Here is a 20,550-nt window from a genome sequence, read left to right on the forward strand (position 1 = left end):
TCAAAACACAGGAGGGACTATTATGCAGAGTATTAAGTCTAGCAATAAGGGGATCAGGGCAAAAAAAAAGAAGAGAAGAAAAAAAGGAGAAGGAAAGAAGAGGAGAGACAAGGGAAAGGTGAGAGTCACTTGAAACTGCATCTTTTACTTCTATTGCATTCTCCCAATAGTTGCATACAATAAACTCAATGAATTATGGTTAACTCCCATTCCTCCTCCTCTTCCAAAGGACAAAGCTGCATTAAACAGAAACTTCTTACCATCATCTTTAAGGAACTCAATTAGCTCTCTCCCTCTTGCCTTAACTGATTTCCTACTACAACCTGCACACTCCACTCCCCTAAAACCAGCCTACTCTTCATACCTCAGTCTCCTCTATCCTGCTATTTACCCCTTATCCACATTCTCCCTTGGGTCTAGAACTCCCTCCTCCTTCATATCTGACAGTCCACCACTCTCCCCGCCTTCAAAACCTTCCTAAAATCATATCTCCTCCAGGAGGCTTTCCCTGACTAAGCCTTTTATTTCCCCTATCTGCCCTCAAACCTGAGTAAATTATATACTTGACTGCATACCTTTTAAACACTTGGATACTCACCCTAGTCCCTTGATACTTATATAAATATTATGATACTTTTTTCCCTAAATGGGGATTTAAATACCTGTTCTCCCTTCTACTTAGACCATGAAACCCATGTGGCACAGGGACAGATTTATTACTCTATTTATTTTACCTGTACATATTTATTATTCTATTTATTTTGTTAATGATGTACATATAGCTATAATTCTATTTGTTCTGACGATTTTGACACCTGTCTACATGTTTTGTTTCGTTGCCTGTCTCCCCCTTCTAAACTGTGAGCCCGTTGTTGGGTAGGAACCATCGCTATATGTTGCAAACTTGTACTTCCCAAGCGCTTAGTACAGTGCTCTGCACACAGTAAGCACTCAATAAATATGATTGAATGAATGAATGAATACTCTACTCATAGTAAGTGCTTATTGAATTCTGGCCTTCCTATCACACTCATATTTCCAATAAACTTCACAGAACAAACCTGTCTGCCAGCATTCCGACTCCACTCCTCTTCCTACCCAGTACTCAAGGCTATTACTACTTAGAAAAGTCATCTGCAAAAATCAGAGTGTGGGGAATTATGCAGGGGAGACAATTACGCAAGTTAATGCGATATTAGTATTTCATGAAATACATGAAAACATATTGCCAAAGCACATTTATTCTGAGGAACTTAAGGGGCTTTGAGTAAATTATCTCCTTGATTCTCAAAACACTCTTCTGAGTTCAGAGCAGGTTTCATCATGCCCCCTGTGCACATGGGAAAAACAGATTTGAAGGGAGTAAGGGATAAAGATTCTCAGAAAATTAATGGTAAATCTGTGACTAAGACCGAAGAAACCCAACTCTCAGGCTAGGATCTTCTTCCCCAAGGCCATCTCTCTACACAGGGCCTCTTAATCTGCACCCCAGAGGTATGGAGAGACACTTTGAGAATAACGCTTTTCATCAGAGGAACATCAGCAAGCATGCAGTCAATTTAGGCAGAACAGAGGACAACTAGAACTCCATTCCTAAGAGTGTATGGCATCATCTCTTAGAACAAACTCAAGGATACCCAGCAGGGCATTAAGAATGAGGATAGGAGTTAGGAATTGAAGAGAATTTTATAGCATATAATTATACTGTGCTTTTTTTTTCCCTGAACGAGCCAAAATCCTCAACTACAGAAGGTCCCCGAAACATCAGTGAATACTGCATGGTTTTTAGACTAAACCAAAGTGAGTGTGTATTTTTGATGGATCAGTGTTTTTGATGGATCTCAAGTGGAAACAGTGGAGATGTGGGGTTTTGACTGTAACTGGGTATTCCTGGGGATATCCTGATTGGCTGATAAGCTTGACTGGTTGACAAATTTCATATCCATCTCCTTCAGTCCTCTCATCCTTCTTTAGAAAAGGAAGTAGAGATAAACTTGAAACATTCCTTTTGTTTTTAGGCATTCAGAAAGGAGCTATTTTATTGTACTCTGTATCCAAAAAGACATCTCAAGCTGGAAACCCCCAGAAATTGAGGTTGCCAAGGTTCAGGAAGATATAGTCTCTTCACAGTCCTCTTTGCATTAAACACCAATTAAACCTATAGATATATCAACTGTTCTGATATTATTCCTTGTGCCAAACATTCTGGTTTACCTCTGCCAGCCTCACATTCCACCCCACCGCTTAACACCCATGTTATTTCTCCTGGACCTCAATCACAATAGCGACAGGATGAAAAGAGTGAAGAATACACTAATATTGATAAGAACTAGAATAGACACAGGATAATCAGGTAGGACACTTTTTCCCACATCATCATCATTATAACAGTATGCTTACTATGTCCCAAGCATGATACTAAACTCTGGGGTAAGTACAAGATAATCAGGTTGGGCACAGTCACTGTCCAACATGGAGCACACAGTCTAAGTAGGAGGGAGTAGAGTTTAATTCCCATTTTACAGCTGAGAAAACTAAGGAATAGAGAAGTTGAGTGACTAGCCCAAGGTCACAGAGCAGACAAACGGTGGAGCTCTTAGTCTAAATAGGAGGGAAAAGAGGTACTTTAATCTCATTTCATAGATAAGAAAACAAGCACAGAAATGTTAAAGAACCAGCCCAGTGTCCAACAACAGGAAGTTGGCAGACCAGGGCTGGGACCCAGGTCTTCTGACTTTCTTCCCAGTGTTCTTTCCATTGGTCATGTGGCTAGGGCACATTGGAGAACAAAATCTCCAACCATACTGGCAGAACCAGCAGGCACTGCTAGAAGATTCAGAAGCAAAGCAAGTAGGCTGGCCCTCAATTCAGCAAGCAGCATGGCTTAGTGGACAGAGCACAAGCCTGGGAGTCAGAAGGACCTGGGTTCTAATCCCATCTCTGCCACTTGTCTGCTGTGTGACCCTGGAAACGTCACTTAATTTCTCTGTGTCTCAGTTACCTCATCTGGAAAATGGGGATTAAGAGTGTGAGTCCCATGTGTGACATGGACTGGGTCCAACCTGATTAGCTTGTATCTAAACCAGCACTTAGAACAGTGCTTGACAAAGTGTTTAACAAATACCATAGGCACCATCATCATCAAGCAGGTGAGAGTGCTAACAGCATGGTTCCCAGGTTGGTAAACTCAAACTGTCCATCCAGTCCTTTCCCCACTGAGCCCTGGACTGCTTGTTGCCTCCTGCAGACACAAGGCATAAAAGGCGTTAACACTGGAAACCTCCTGGGCTTGGGAGTCAGAGGTCATGGGTTCTAATCCCTGCTCTGCCACTTGTCAGCTGTGTGACTTTGGGCAACTCACTTAACTTCTCTATGCCTCAGTTACCTCATCTGTAAAATGAGGATGAAGACTGTGAGCCCCACATGGGACAACCTGATTACCTTGTATCTATCCCAGCACTTAGAACAGTGCTTGGCACATAGTAAGCACTTAACAAATACCATCATCTAGCGTAATCATTACCTGTTTTAGCTTGCAGGACAATGACACTCTTTCACCACAAACAAGTTTCCTCCAGAGATGGGTCCACCTTAAAAGGATTTCATTCATCCTGCTGCTGATCCCTGGCTGTGTAGGTGGGAGTGTGGTCTAGGGACAAGTGTTCAGAAGCATCAGCTGGTGGCTGAAGTGTCCACCTACTTTCATTTCTGCATAGGCACAGAACTGAAGGAAATTTCCCCGCTGCTGATAAATCCACATTTCAAAGGAGGATTTACAGCCACAAGAACATTCTGTTATTTTTTCTACTTAAGCTTTGATGAAAACATTTTCTACAGAGACTGCCTAATTGGGTGGAGAGTTTCACCGGGATCAGTCCTAGCAGAGGAAAGGGGTACTGATTAGGGAGTTCTGTCTGAAGGCCGGCATTTTCCAGGGAAGCATCTCAAATCCACACAAAGCAAAAGCAGGAAGGTCCAAATGCAGAAATGTGGTAAACAGGTTTAGCTGGCCTTGAGGCAGCTTTAGTGTAGGGGTGGGGGAAAAAAAAAATCACTGAAATGTTAACTAATGTATAGTCAGAACAGGCACACTTAGTATTTCAGTCCTGAACTCTGTCTCATACTTGGGGCTTTGATTACACTAGCCAGAACTTGTGCTGTTTTCTAAAATTCTTTTAAATATATGTAGTGTTTATCTCCTGTGAAAAAACTCAGAGGAATGATAAGGTTAATAAGAATGGTTCTCCATAATGCATTTCAGAGGTGTTCCCTCATTCACCTTTAACACTCAGAAAGCTGTGTGGCCATTGATCTATGTGGAAAGTGAGAGTCAAAGTCACATATCCTTCCCAGAACAATCAAATCAACGATATTTGAGTGTTTACAGTGTGCAGAGCACTGTACTAAGCCTTTGGGAGAGTACAAGAATTGGTAGGCATATACCCTGCCCACAAGAAGCTAACAGTCAAGAGGCGAGACAAGACAGACCAATAAGTGCTGCTATATGGAAGTGTCATGGCCTAGTGGATAGATCATGGGCCTAGGAGTCAAAAAGATCTGGGTTCTAATCTTGCCTCTGCCACTTGTCGGCTGTGTGACCTTGGGCAAGTCTTTTAACTTCTCTGTGCCTCAGTGACCTTATCTGTAAAATGAAGATTAAAACTGTGAGCCCCATGCAGAACAGGGACTGCATCTAAACTGACTTGCTTGTCTCCACCACAGTGCTTATACAGAGGCTGGCACATAAGTTCTTAACAAATATCACAATTATTATTGTTATTATTATTAATTCATTTACTATAAATCCAAAGCCAAAGTGCCCTTCACAGTTTCCCTACCAGCAATAGCTGGTCTAGAATAGGAAACCTCCATTGAGAGATTCTCCACTGCCAAAATGAAGGAAAGGATATGGTCTTGCATACTGCTATAGCTGCTCCCATGCCTCTGAATTCAAGACTCTAGGCTGCATCTTTTGATGATGCAATGACTTCCCTGGCTATTTGTCACTCATAAAAATATGCTCTTGAGGACATAAGTACTAGGGCCCTGGGAATTTGACTGCTGAGTGCCAAAGTTGTGTCACAACCAAAAAACAGGGAAGGATTCAGGGAATGTCACCAAGAAAGGCTGTTTCAGCAATGACCCAGCAATGACCCAGCAATGGCCCAGCAGTCTTTCCCCAAATCACTCTCATTTACAGGGTACTGTCACTGCCAAACAGACAGTGGGGGCTTAAAAAATACCAATGGATTCATCAATTGGTAAATTCTTCAGTAGAGAGATTCATCTCTAACGTTTTGCAGACTGTAAACTGTAAGCTCCTCGTGGGCAGGTAACTCATCTACCAAATTCATTCATTCATTCTTATTAATCAAGTGCTTACTGTGTATATTGTACTCTCCCAAACACTTAGTACAGTGCTCTGAATACAGTAAGCACTCAATAAATACAACTGGTGGATTGATTTCGAGAGAGGACCATTTTGAGTAGTAGTTTCCCAAAACCTACTTTGGTAATGGAGAAATAGCCAAGAAGTCCAGATTTAAGTCAGGATCAACACCCGTAGTCTCCTGATTTCCCTGTCAAGCTGCCTTTCCTCTTGCCAGACATTCATTTTGTCAGGTATTGATAGCTAAGAAAAAGCACATTTCCTAACCTTTCATTGGTTCACTGCTAAAACACCCTTCCCCACATGTTTCAAAAACATTGTCCTTCAACCAGCTCCTTTCAAAACTCCCAAAACACTCCTCCTGCTGAAAAGTATGCTTGTTTTATTTTTGCAGAGACTGGAGGAATTTTTCATACATATATATTAATAACTGTGTTTTCTAACAAAGGAATAAATCATAAAACGAGTGGCAGAAAAGAGTTAATAAATCATCCAGGCAGTCAACCTGCCTGCCTTCACCGAAGAACAAATGAGAAACACTGTATTCTGAAGGTAGAGTATTACTGATAGCACTGCACTAGGCCTGAGAAATTTCCCAGGGCACTGATGATTGGTTGTTAATGTGGACTTTGGCTTCACCTCTGACCATCTACTTACAAAGATGCCATTAACCCCACAGAAACCAATGCACTTTGATTATTATTCTTTGCAATCAAATAATGATAAACAGACTGAACATTAATTTCACTTTTATCAAAGTGGTTTGCTTTCAAAGTGTTCTTGAATTTCCAAGATCTTCCAACATACTGCCTATTCAAGGCCCCAACATGAGTCACCTGAGATTAAAAAAAATCTTCTTTGGGAAGGAGAAGAATATTAACCTCATTATTCTTTGCTCCTTTCATTTTACCTTTGGACAGCTCCAAAACAAGTGTTTTGATGTTTCTATTGCAAATATTTCATTACAGTCTTGTTTCCGAAAGTTCAATTGGTAAAGGAGGTTTAAAAAAAAATGAATGAGAAAACATCTTCCTTGAGACAGGATAGATCTGATCATCTTCACTTTTGGCTGATCCATATTGGAAGTCCCCATCCAATTTAAGGTGAAGATGAAATGAAAAGGTGTGGGCAGAGGAGAGATTCAATATTTATTACATAAGACAGCAAAGAGTGAGGCTTAGCTTGAGAGAAATGAAGTATATAAGTTGGGGTGCTAGGGGAGAAAAGCATGGCTAAGTAGAGGGAAGACAGTTGATTGAGTGCCTTAAAATCAAAGGTCAGTAGTTTCTGCTTGAAATATAGAGAAATGGGTAGCTGTTGATGTTTTTTGAAGAGGGAGAATTGTATGCAGAGGAAAATGTAATAGTCTAACGGGATATGTCAAGTGTCCGGATCAGCATCGTTGACATATGGATGGAGAAGGAGGAGGAGGAAGAGATCCTGGAAATATTGAGGAAACAAAACCAAGATTTAGTGAGAGGCTGAATGTGGGAATTGACAGAGAGGGAAAACTGAGGATAATCCACAGCCATGGGCTTCCAAGACAGTGAAGATGGTTTTGTTGTCATCTGTGGTGATAAATTAGGTGGAAGACAAGATTGAGAGAGACTGAGTTCAGTTTTAAAAGTTGAGCTTCAGGTGACAACTGTATACCCACATAGTGGTGTACTGGAGGCAAAAGAAAATGCAAAATTATTATAGAAGTGATAAGCTGGGGCTGGCAAGGTCAGTTTGGCATCATTCTCATAGAGGTGCACAATAAACTCTGAATAAATACAATTGAATGAATGGAGGTGGTAATTGGGAGTGGATGAGCTCTCCAAGGGACTAGGTGAGAAGAAAAAGGGGCCCAGAATGGTGTCTTGAGGAACACCCACAGTTAGGAGTGAGAGGCTGAGGAAGAGTCAACAAAAGAAACCAAAAAGGAGTGATGAGAGATAATGGGGGAGATCCAGTAGAGAATGTCTCTTCTTCACCGTTTCTAACTTGTCTTCTGCAAGTTTTTCTTAAACCTAAGAGATTTTTGATGTTTGCATTACTAATGCAGGTGATAAGGCATGTGGAATGTGGTTTGTGCAGAGAAGAAACTATCAACAGGTTCAAAAGAGCTTTAGGATAAAATCATGAGTCAATGATGATTTATTAGAGGGAATTTTAGGAATAATAGTGAAAAATGTTGTGACTGTTAAAAAGTTCAAGAAAGATTCTTTGTTTCCAGAGATGATGCTACTAAGAGTGAAATGTGCCTTCAGTTAACAGAATCAGGACACAGAAAAACAAGGTTGACCACCATCAGTGAAATTCACTTATACATGTGCGACAAATAGCCAATGCTGGACCCACAGTCCAACCCTCAACAAGGCTGCCTCTTGTTGTGTTGTCAGGTTTGTGTTTCCCAAAGGATAACCATCTTCATAAACAATGACCCTGCTATTTGTCTATAGGAACCAAACAGAGACTCTAGACCTTGATAGTGCCATAAATCAATCCAGTGGAATATTACCAAAGAAGGGAACCCAGGGACACCTGTAGTCTATTCAAATGTACTTTAGCAAAGGCATGCCTCTATCAAGTATCCCTTTGACTCATCTTCTGACATAGGTGGGCTTGTCAGTAATAGTAATGAAGCAGCATGGCCTAGAAGATAGAACAAGGCCCTGGGAGTCAAAAGGACCTGGGTTCTCATTCTGGCTTCGCCACTTATCTGTTGTTTGACCTTGGACAAATCACTTAACTTCCCTGTACCTAAACTAACTCATCTGTAAATGGGGATTAAGAGCGTGAGCCCATGTGGGACAGGGACTGTGTCCAACCTGAATGACTTGTATCTACTCCAGTGCTTCGAACAGTGTTTGGCATATGGTAAGCACTTAACAAGTACTATTATTATTATTATTATTAAACAAGGTTTCTTCATCTGGGAAGGAAGAAATCTTCTCTAAAAAGCATCCAACAAGAATCTATCAACACCTGCCTTGACATAACCTTTCTAATCAAGAGATTGTGCCTATACCAGACAAATCAATCAATTGATGGTATTTATTGAGCATTTACTATGTGTAGAGCACTGTACAAAGTACTTGGGAGAGTACAGTATAATAGAATTAGTGGAAATATTCTGTGCTCAGAATGAGCTTACAGTCTAGGGGATATTTTACCAGGACAATATTTTCAGCCAGTAAACTACATTTATCCATGGATATTGTTGGAACAAGGCACACACTCAATGATTAAGTCCACACTCAAAATAGCCAAGCAGTTCATACTCCAATAGTTGACTGAAATACATATTAGCGTGAAAAGTAATGTGGTATGGCGGATAGAACATGGGCCTGGGGATCAGAAGGACCCAGATTCTGTGTGACCTTGGGCAAGTCACATTATTTCTCTGTGCCTCAGTTACCTTATCTGTAAAATGGGTATTAAGACTGTGAGTCTGTTTTAGAACAGGGACTGTGTCCAACATGATGACCTGTATCTACCCCAGGGCTTAGTACAGTACCCGGCACATAGTAAGCGCTTAACAAATACCATTTAAAAAAAGTATCAGTAGTCCTGCCTCAGCCTGCCTGCCCTGGCACTGTAGAGACAACATGTTTATTTGATCAACAATGAGTTTGGCCCCTCCCCAGTCCCGTTTCTCCACCCCCAATTCCATTCTTATGGACAGTATCAGGGCAATCCCAGAACTGGGGTTGCCTAACCTCCCAACATCCTCTTTCTGTGCTAATTTAACCACACAGGACAATTCTTCCTCCAAGAACAAGATTGCTGGGTAACCCCACAATGATCCTACTACTAATCTCAGGACAAATCCTCTTCCTGAAAGAGATCAGTGTTCTTCCTAGTCTTTCAACTTCCACATAAGCTCTGTGTTCCTCTGGACTCATTAAAAATCCATTTCAAACAGCTGCTAACACTTTAAGTGCTTATGCTTGGACGAACCAAGAAGGCCCACATGAAAAAAGCACAGCATCAATCATTAGGACTGGTTTCCATGGGACAAAACTAGCAGCTTTGAATAACATCCTGCTATAGTGCCTGTGTGACTTTGGGCAAGTCACTTAACTTCTCCGGGCCTCAGTTACCTCATCTGTAAAATGGGGATTAAAACTGTGAGCCCCACGTGGGCCAACCTGATTACCTTGTATCTACCCCAGTGCTTAGAACAGTGCTTGGCACCTAGTAAGAGCTTAACAAATACCATCATTACTATTATTATTATCCATGAAGGTGTTCATTTACTCAATTGTATGTATTGAGCGCTTACTGTGTGCAAAGCACTGTACTAAGTGCTTGGGAGAGTACAATGTAACAACAGACACATTCCCTGCCCACAGCAAGCTCAGAGTCTAGAGGGCAGGGTCGTGTCTACCAACTTTATTGCCTTATACGCTCCCAAGTGCTGAATACTGAGCTCTGTACACAGTAGGTACTCAATAAATACCATTCATTGATTGATGGATGAGTATCACTAATGTCTAGGTGTTACACAGGGTGTTGAAGCTGAACACAAAGCCTTAAAAGACTAATTCATTCTTCTGAAAGCAGGGGTAATAACAATAATAATATCTGTCAAGTGCTTACACTGTGCCAAAACATTACACTAATCACTGAAATAGATACAAGTTGATCAGGTCAGATATAGTCCCTGTCCCACATAGGGCTCACATCTACGAGGATGGGAGGACAGGTATTTAATCACCAATTTACAGGTGAAAAAATGGAGGCACAAAGAATTTAAGGTACTTGCCCAAGGTCACATAGCAAATGAGAGGCAGAGTCATGATTAGAACCCAGGTCTTCTGACTCCCAGGGCTGTGTTCTTTCCACTAGGCCACCTGCTTCCCCATGCTACCAAAAGGTCTGTTTTTCCTCTAGACACCATGCAATTGGCCTCTCATAGAAACAGAAGCACTCTACCTTACTTCCAATATCAAGAGATGTATAAATTAGACTTCTAAAAGCAGTTTTTAAATTTCCTCCCGGAAAGTAGAAAATGCAAACGTGATAGGAAGGGTTAAAATCAGTCACATTTTACTCTGATATGCTGCTTTTCCGATCTCCCTTCTGGCTGCGTCCTAAAATCATCTATGTCTGTTTTCTTTATTTCCATCTCCCTTGGCTTATTCAAATTTAGTATCAACTCCATGTTCTGTTTAAACACTGTTCACCTCCTCTTCCACATTATTAAAGATGTTAACTAAGAACAGATCCCAAACTGCCCCAGTGTGATGACTTTATTTATGGCATCATCCATTTATTTTTCCACACAACTGTGTTCTTATCCAAATAGATTAGAATTAATTCACAAAGTAAATTAAAATTATACCTGCAGCATCTTTAAATGGTAATTTGGATGCAATCACTGTAAATCCAAAATCAAAAGTACCAGGAGAAAATACATGATGGCATAAAGTTTTTATTGGCATTAGTTTGGGATTGTCTATGCCTTACAAGCAGCACAGCAACATATGAATTATTCAGGCCACTTCTTTGGAGCTAATTAAAAACATTGCCATACCACACTATTGTAGATTTTGTTCCTAAATTTCCTCTTAGGAATTTTTAGGAAGTTTTTTTGTTTAATTTTTTTTCACGACTCTCTTCATTAAAACATTTTCTTTAATTATCATAACTCATCAACTAGCACACTGAAATTGGAGTTGTAGGTATTCTCTCCCCAGGCTTTAGGTGGAACAGAGAGGATAGATGTGAACCGGATGCCCAAGTATCTGCTGTACCTGCATTGAATTTTACCCTCCATGAGCCAGGAGGGCAAAACAAGTACTTTAAAGGCACTGAAAAGTTCAGTTTCAAATGGAATCAGTCACATCAGCTTACCATGGGGCAGGCAGGAGGAAGATTGATATCCTTGAGCAGAGGCTTAAAAAAACCCTTGGGCTATAAGTAGTAGCAATAGTAGCAGTAATAGTAGCAGTAGTAGTGGTCATAGTAGCAGCAGTAGTAGTAGTAGAATAGTAATAGTTGCATCAACAGTAGCAGTATTGTCTAGTTTTATGCTGTCGAGTCATCTCCAACCTATAGCGGCACTACAGACACATCTTTTCCAGGGTGCCCCACCTCCATCTGCAATCGGTCTGGTAGTGTACCTGCAAAGCTTTTCTTGTTAAAAATACAGAAGTGGTTTACCATTGCCTCCTTCCACACAGTAAACATGAGTTTCCACCCTTGACTCTCTCCCATGCTGCTGCTGCATGGCACAGGTGAGTTTTGACTTGTAGCACATTGCCTGTCACTCGCTAGCCACTGCCCAAGCTAGGAATGGAATGGATATGCCTCTGCTTGACTCTGTCCCGTAGTTAAGACTGGACTTAAATATTTGCCAAGCATGGGCTAAATCCCGAGATAGATAAAAGGTAATTACATCAGAGTCCCTGTTCCACGTGGAGTTCACAATCTCTTTAACATGTATTTATTAATTATAACATTTATATTTATTAATAATGTATTTATTCATTTTGACTTCTAGGTATCAATATTTTTATATTTTGTCTTCTTCAGTAGAGTATAAATGTTTGGTGGGAAAGGACTGTGTACTCCTGGATTTTCCAAGCACCTAGTAGAGTACACTGTACCCAATGTGCACTCAATAAATGTGGCTACTTCTACTGCTCCCCTCTCAGGGTTGCACCTGGAGAGTTTCCAGAACTCTCTACCAGGAATCAAGACTTCTTCAGGGATCAGTCTTCTTGTCTCCTCCAGGCAATGGTGGAGCTCTGTTTTGACTGAGTGCTGCCCCTACTCAGTGGGGTCGCACCTATCGGGAAGCCATTCAAAGGCTGTCAGGGCATAAACAAGGCATAGAACAAAATCATCCCATAGAAGTCACCAGAGAGATGCAAACATCTACACTGTAGTTTGAAAAATATCCATGGTACATGATCAAAACTAAGAGTCCCAAGCAACAACCACACTGCAAATTGAATGGTTATGCAGTTTAGAAGTCCTGGTTGGACAGGTAGTGTAGTGTAACTGTAGTGTTAGTGTAACAATGATTTGGGATACCGCACTGCCAAAGGGTCTATTAGGACAACGAGGTTTCAACAAACATCCACATCCTCATATGGAATACTGGACAGATAGATTTGGAAACCAAAGGGATAGTGGGCAGAGGCATAGATTTTAGTGAACTATAATGTGCATGTTTAGGGAAAGTTGTTTATGTTTTAAAGAGTCTGTACATGAGCTCTACTTGTGCAGTAAGGAACCTCTGAATTCTACATAAAGAATGAGGGAGGGGTTTGTGTGGTGAAGGGTGGGAACGCATGAGATCATCATCAATCGTATTTATTGAGCGCTTACTGTGTGCAGAGCACTGTACTAAGCGCTTGGGAAATACAAGTTGGCAACATATAGAGACAGTCCCTACCCAACAGTGGGCTCACAGTCTAAAACGGGGAGACAGACAACGATCTATATAGAGAGATGTAAGTTTATTGTAGGCAGAAAATGTGCCACTTTGATTTGTACTTCCTAAGTGCTTCCTATAGTGCACTGCACCCAGTGGAGGCTCAGTACCTTCTGTTAGTTCTACTACTAATCGCTAAAATCCACCCTTTTCTCTCCATTCAAACTGTTACCACATTAATCCGAGTACTTATCTTATCCCAATTTGATTACTGTATCAGTTTCCTTGCTGACCTCCCTGCCTCCTGTCTCTCCCCACTCTAGTCCATACTTCACTCTGATCCCCAGATCATTTTTCTACAAAAACCTTCAGTCCATGTTTCCCAACTCCTCAAGAACTTCCAGTAGGTTGTTCATCCACTTCTACATCAAAAATAAACTCCTTACCATCAGCTTTAAAGTACTCAATCACCTTGCCCCCTCCAACCTATTACAATCCAACTTACATATTTCACTCTTTTAATACCGACCTACTCACTGTACCCCGATCTCGTCTTTGTCACTGCCAACCTCCCACCCACGTCCTGCCTCTGCCCTAGACCATCCTCCTTCTATGTATCTGACAGGCAATTACTCTCCCCACTTTCAAGGCCTTATTGAAGACATATCTTCTCCAAGAGGCCTTCCCTGATGAAGCCCTCATTTCTTCTTTTCCCATTCCCTTCTGTGTCATCCTGATTAGCTCCCTTTATTCACCCACTCCCACCTCCCACTCAGCCCAACAACGCTTACGTACATATGCCTAATTTATTCATTTATATTAATGTCTGTCTCCACCTCTAAATTGTAAGCTCGTTGTGGTCAGGGAGTGTGTCTACCATATCTGTTACACTGTACCCTCCCAAGTGCTTAATACAGTGCTCTGCATACAATAAGTACTCAATAAATATGACATCGATTGAGTACTGCTACAATAAAACTCAGCAGGATGCTGACTATGATTTGTTCTGAGTTTTCTACCTTTATCTTCTTTTCTGAGATGCTCAAGATATCTACAACTGCTTGTGATCCCTCTCACTGAGGAACCACTGGCCTTTGTGCTGCTGATGAAAAAGCAGTTGTCAGAATCCTTGTGAACAACTCATAGTATTAGAACATTTCTAATCCAGGAAGGCTCTTCCAGGCTCTGCCCTTCCAGTGGGCCCCAACTAACTGGTTCCAGCTCTCTAGGTCCCCCTTTTCCCAAGGCAGCCACTTTGTGGTCAGGGGTTCTTTTTCGGTCAGGACTTCCCCTTGCTGAGCTCCTATAGCCCCAATTCTATTATACAGACTGTTGTGCAAATCCCTGGATATGTATGAGAGCCAAGTCAAACTTACCACTCCAGTGACAACTCAGATAGGTGACAGCAGAGGTCCGCTGACACACCCAACCTTGAGTCTGTTTCTTGTTTAATTAGCCAGATCATCCCCAATGCCCCCACCGTATAACCTTTTTAGATCCCTGCACAGAAAACTTGACTATAATGCTAGTGGTTTGTGCAGCACCAATCTCACTCCAATCAACCAATGGTACTTACGGGGCTCTGACGGTGTGCACAGCATTGTACTAAGAACTTGGGAGAGTACAATACAATAGAGTTAGTTCCCTACTTACAGTCTAGTTGGGAAGACAGACATTTAAATTAATTACATATAGGGGAAAGAGCAGAATATAAGGATGTGTAATTATGTGCTATAAGGATGAAGTGGAGTGAGTAAGTGCTTGGGTTCAGACCCAAGTGCATAGGTGATATTGAAGGTAGGGCAAATAGGGCAGGGGAAAAAAGAGGTTAATCAGGGAAGGCTTCTTGAAGGAGGTATGATTTTATCAATCATTCAATTGTATTTATTGAGCACTTACTGTGTGCAGAGCACTGTACTAAGTGCTTGGGAAGTACAAGTTGGCAACATATAGAGACGGTCCCTACCCAACAGTGGGCTCACAGTCTAGAAGGTGGAGACAGAGAGCAAAACAAAACATATTAACAAAATAAAATAAATAGAATAGATATGTACAAGTAAAATAAATAGAGTAATAAATATGTACAAACATATATACATACTTACAGGTGCTGTGGGGAAGGGAAGGAGGTAAGGCGGGGGGGATGGAGAAGGGGAGAAGGGGGAGAGGAAGAAGGGGGCTCAGTCTGGGAAGTCCTCCTGGAGGAGGTGAGCTCTCAGTAGGGCCTTGAAGGGAGGAAGAGAGCTAGCTTGGCAGATGTGGGGAGGGAGGGCATTCCAGGCCGGGGGGATGACGTGGGCTGGGGGTCGACGGCAGGGCAGGCGAGAACGAGGCACGGTGAGCAGATTAGCAGCAGAGGAGGGGAGGGTGCAGGCTGGGCTGTAGAAGGAGAGAAGGGAGGTGAGGTAGGAGGGGGCGAGGTGATGGAGAGCCTTGAAGCCGAGGGTGAGGAGTTTCTGCCTGATGCGTAGGTTGACTGGTAGACACTAGAGATTTTTGAGAAGGGGAGTAACATGCCCAGAGCATTTCTGGACAAAGATAATCCAGGCAGCGGCGTGAAGTATGGATTGAAGTTGGGAGAGACAAGAGGATGGGAGATCGGAGAGGAGGCTGATAGAGTAGTCCAGACAGGATAGGATGAGAGCTTGAACGAGCAGGGTAGTGGTTTGGATGGAGAGGAAAGAGCGGATCTTGGCAATGTTGTGGAGGTGAGACCGGCAGGTTTTGGTGACGGTTTGGATGTGAGGGGTGAACGAGAGAGCGGAGTCGAGGATGACACCAAGGTTGTGGGCTTGTGAGACAGGAAGGATGGTAGTGCCATCAACAGTGATGGGAAAGTCAGGTGGAGGGTAGGGTTTGGGAGGGAAGACAAAGAGTTCAGTCTTGGATATGTAGAGTTCTGGGTGGCGGGCAGACATCCAGATAGAGATGTCCTGAAGGCAGGAGGAGATGCGAGCCTGGAAGGAGGGGGAGAGAACAGGGGCAGAGATATAGATTTGGGTGTCATCAGGATAGAGATGATAGTTGAAACCATGGGAGCAAATGAGGTCGCCAAGGGAGTGAGTGTAGATCGAGACCAGGAGGGGACAAAGAACTGAACTTTGAGGAACCCCCACAGTATGGGGATAGGAGGGGGAGGAGGAGCCTGCAACAGAGACTGAGAATGAACGACCGGAGAGATAAGAGGAGAACCAGGAGAGGACAGAGTCTGTGAAGCCAAGGTCAGATAATGTGTTGAGGAGAAGGGGGTGGTCCACAGTGTCGAAGGCAGCTGAGAGGTCGAGGAAGATTAGGATAGAGTACGAGCCATTGGATTTGGCAAGCAGAAGGTCATTGGTGACCTTTGAGAGGGCAGTTTCCATGGAATGTAGGGGATGGAAGCCAGACTGGAGGGGGGTCGAGGAGAGAGTTGGTGTTGAGGAATTCGAGGCAGCATGTGTAGATGACTCATTCAAGGAGTTTGGAAAGGAATGGTAGGAGGGAGATGGGGCGATAACTAGAAGGTGAGGTGGGGTCAAGAGAGGGGTTTTTTTAGGATGGGAGAGACATTGCCATGTTTGAAGGCAGAGGGCAAGGAACCAGTGGAGAGTGAGTGGTTGAAGATGGAAGTTAAGGAGGGGAGGAGGGACGGAGCGAGAGATTTCATGAGATGAGAGGGAATGGGGTCAGAAGCACAGGTGGCCGGAGTAGCACTTGAGGGAAGGGAGGAGAGCTCCTCTGAGGATACTGCTGGGAAGGATGGAAGAGTAGCAGAGAGTGTTGAGAGCCGGGGGGTTGAAGAAGTGGGGGGAGTGACTTTGGGGAGGTCAGACCTGATGGATTTAATTTTATTAATGAAGTAGGAGGCCAGATCGTTGGGGGTGAGGGAAGGAGGAGGGGGAGGAACCGGGGGCCTAAGAAGGGAGTTGAATGCACGGAAGAGCTGACGGGGATGATGGGCTGGGTGTCAATAAGGGAGGAGAAATAGTTTTGTCTGGCAGAGGAGAGGGCTGAGTTAAGGCAGGAAAGGATAAACTTGAAGTGAACGAGGTTGGCATGGTGTTTAGACTTTCGCCAGCAGCGTTCGGCAGCTCGAGCATAAGAGCGAAGAAGGCGGACAGTGGCAGTGATCCAGGGCTGTGGGTTAGTGGTACGAGAGCGGCAAAGGGAAAGGGGAGTGAGTGAGTCTAGCTGACTAGAAAGGGTAGAGTTGAGAGCAGTAATCTGATCATCATCTGATCTGATTTTATGAAGTGCTTCGCATACCGTAAGTGCTCACAAAATACAATTGAGTGAATCAATTATGGCTTGACGATGGGAAGTGAGCACGTGGGAAAGTACAATATAACAAAGTTGGTAGATGTAATTCCTGCCCACAAGAAGTTTGTAGTCTAAAGGGGCAGACAATTATGGATAGAGTTAATAGTAGTTTATAAGAATATTTGCGTAAGTGCTGTGGGGCTGGGGTAAATGCCAAAGTGCTTAAGGCACACACAGCCTAATTATTATAATTATGATATTTCTTAAGTGCTTTCTATGTGCCAGACACTGTTCTAAGTGCCTCATAGTCAATATAGAGGAGAGGGTGGATAGGGGAAATGAGAGCTTAGCGAAGGCCTTTTGGAGATGCTATTTTAGGAAGGATTTGAAGGTGGGAAGAGTGGTAAACTGTCAGATACTAACGAAGAGGGAGTCTCAGGCCTGAGGGAGGATGTGGACAAGGGATCAATGCTGGGATAGATTGAGATCAAGGTACAGGAAGTGGTTGGTGTTAGAGGAGCAGAATGTGTGGATTGGCTTGTAGAAGATCAGCAAGGTAAATAAGGCAGTAGGGGGAGAGCTGATTGAGTGCCTTAAAGTCTATAGTAAATAATTTATGTTTGGTGCAGAGATTGATGAGAACCACTGGAAGTTTTGGATGAGTGGAGAGCCATAGACTGAACAGTTTTTCAAAAAAATGATCCATGCAGAAGAGTGAAGTATGGAAAGGAGAGGGGGAGACTGAAGGCAGGAAGGTCAGTGAGGAAATTGATGGAGTAGTTGAGGAAGGGTATAAGTGCTTGAACCAAAGTGGTAGCAGTTTGGATGGATGAGGATGCTACAGATCCTGTGAAAGTAGAACTGGCAGGAATTGCTGACAGACTGAATATGCAAGTTGAATAAGTGAGATCAATCAAAGATAATGCCAAGGTTATGGGCTTGTGATAAAGGGAGGATGGTGATACTGTCTACAGCAATGGGAAAGTCTGGGGAAGCACAGGGTTTGGGTGGGAAGATGAGAAGTTCTATGAACATGAGGTGTTGGCAGGGCACCCAGATAGAGATGCCTCGAAAGCAAGAAGAAATGCAAGACTGCAGAGAAGAAGAGAAGTCAGGACTGAAAAGATAGATTTGAGAACCACCTGCGTAGAGATGGTACTGTAGATTTGGGAATCATCTACATAGAGATAGTACCCTCTGAGGTAATAGGTGCAACAAATGAGTAGGCACTGGCAGGCCAAGGTGCAGCAAATTGTGAAGAGCACACAATAATTTTACATTCAAACCTCATTTATAGCCAAAATAACCACGTGGTTGTGCTGACACCTTACCATTACTCAAAAGATTAGCCAGCAGTTGCCTATGTAGCCAGCATGCTAACCTCCTCAATGGCCACTGCCTTCCAAGCCGCCCATATTAGCTAGGTAATTTTCAGCATCCCTGTTGTACTGTCCATTGTCCTAGGTGGATCTTCAGTCAGAAGCCTTCACCATTGTTAGCATAGCCCTAGCAGACACTCCACTCCACTGCCTTCTGCTCCCTCTTCATTGGTGGGGGTGTGGTGTAAAGCAGCATGGCTTAGTGGAAAGAGCATAGGCTTGGGAGTCAAAGGTCATGGATTCTAATCCTTGCTCCTCCTCACTCCTCTGCTTGTCAGCTTTGTGACTTTGGGCAAGTGACTTAACTTCTCTGTCCCTCAGTTATCTGTAAAAGGGGGATTAAGACTGTGAGCCCCACATGGTACAATCTGTTTATCTTGTATCTACCCCAGTGCTTCGAACAGGGCTTGGCACATAGTAAGCATTATTATTATCATTATTAAACGTATTTACAGCACAAGGATGTTGTTTGGAGATTAGAAGTGCCTGAACCTAAGTAAATGAACTTCAAGCCATAGTGCGATTGGGATAGAGTCAACATCGACTGCTTTGGGGAAGAGAAGAAGTGGAGTTATGGAGCCACCCAGCAATGGAGACAGGAGAATCAAGGTCCTGGCCTCTCTTCCAAGCTCCTCTGTACCCACTCTTCTCTGACCACATCTCCCCACTTCTGCTGAGGTGCCTGCTCCAACTATCGTGACCTCTCCCACCCACCGCCCCCACTGCTTCAGTGCCACTACCACGGTGCTTAGTAACGTGCATGACACACAGTAGGTGCTTAATAAGTACTTCAACTTACCACTCGCCACTTCCATAGCCTTGCTTTAGCACAGCTTCTAGAATAGTCGTATCACAACTTGAAAAAGTGACTGCCATTTCCTAAATACGTACCTTATTCTAATGCATGTGTGCCCAGAGGAGGCCAGACTCCAGCTTCCACCAGAAAGTTTAGAAGAACTAATTTAAATGAGGAAACAATGGATGAACCCGGGAATCTCCCTTCATTTTATCTTATTCACATATTGGCATCCTGTAACTCAGGGCCTAGAAGACACTCTGAACTTAGCACTCACCCTCCAGACTGTCAGCTGGCTGTGGACAGAGAATCTGTCTGTTTATTGTTGTAGTGTATTCCAAGTGCTTAGCACACTGCTCTGCACCCAGTAAGCACTCAGTAAACATGATTGCCTAACTGACTGACTAGCACTCCTCTCACTAGCATGGTGAAGCATCAAGAAGCCATATGAGTACTAGTAATAGTATTTATTCAGAACTTCCTGTGTGCAGCCCACCATCCTGCCTACTTCATAAGCATGTACCTCTGGCATTATCCTCTCATTCAACAAACATATCCAATCTGCCACTAAATCCTATTGGTTCTACCCTTACAACATCACTAAAATCTACCCTTTTCTCTTCATCCAAATTGCCACTATGCTGATTCATCACTTAATAATAATGATGGCATTTATTAAGCGCTATGTGCAAAGCACTGTTCTAAGCGCTGGGGAGGTTACAAGGTTATCTGGTTGTCCCACGAGGGGCTCACAGTCTTAATCCCCAATTTACAGATGAGGTACTGAGGCACAGAGAAGTTAAGTGACTTGCCCAAAGTCACACAGCTGACAATTGGCGGAGCCGGGATTTGAACCCCTGACCTCTGACTCCAAAGCCCGTGCTCTTTCCACTGAGCCATGCTGCTTCTCTATCTTCTCTATCACTTCCCACCTTGACTACACTGATGACACCCAAATCTACATCTCTGCCCCTGATCTCTCTCCCTCCCTTCAGGCTCAGGTCTCCTCCTGCCTTCAGGACATCTCCATCTGGATGTCTGCCCACCATCTGAAATTCAATATGTCCAAGACCGAACTCCTTATCTTCCCTCCCAAACCCTGCCCTCTCCCTGACTTTCCCATCACTGTAGACAGCACTACCATCCTTCCCGTCTCACAAGCCCACAACCTTGGTGTCATCCTCGACTCTGCTCTCTCGTTTACCCCTCACATCCAATCCATCACCAAAACCTGTTGGTCTCACCTCCGCAACATCGCCAAGATCCACCTTTTCCTCTCCATCCAAACCACTATGCTGCTGGTTCAATCTCTCATCCTATCCCGACTGGATTACTGCATCAGCCTCCTCTCTGATCTCCCATCCTCCTGTCTCTC

This window comes from Tachyglossus aculeatus, chromosome 3, assembly GCF_015852505.1.
Source record: "Tachyglossus aculeatus isolate mTacAcu1 chromosome 3, mTacAcu1.pri, whole genome shotgun sequence".
Classification (NCBI taxonomy): domain Eukaryota; kingdom Metazoa; phylum Chordata; class Mammalia; order Monotremata; family Tachyglossidae; genus Tachyglossus; species Tachyglossus aculeatus.